We start from the raw sequence: 215 nt of genomic DNA, 5'->3' as shown, positions 1-215 counted from the left end.
TTGAACCCTCAGTAAAACAACATGTCTGGAGAATGATGATGTTTAAATCAGTTTCCTTTATGTTAACTATTTCATAAAATGAGCACAACACAATATTTCCAGATGAAAAAAAATGTCATTAGCAGCAGAGTGTTGACTTTTTGGAGCTTGTGATTTAAAACCGGTAATGCTACAGCTCTAGCAGGAAAAGGAAGCTTCAAAATGGTGTGCCACTT

Source organism: Myotis davidii, unplaced genomic scaffold (genome assembly GCF_000327345.1).
Source record: "Myotis davidii unplaced genomic scaffold, ASM32734v1 scaffold120, whole genome shotgun sequence".
Taxonomy (NCBI): Eukaryota; Metazoa; Chordata; class Mammalia; order Chiroptera; family Vespertilionidae; genus Myotis; species Myotis davidii.
The sequence above is the reverse complement of the archived record's forward strand: the minus strand, read 5'-3'. Positions refer to the sequence as shown.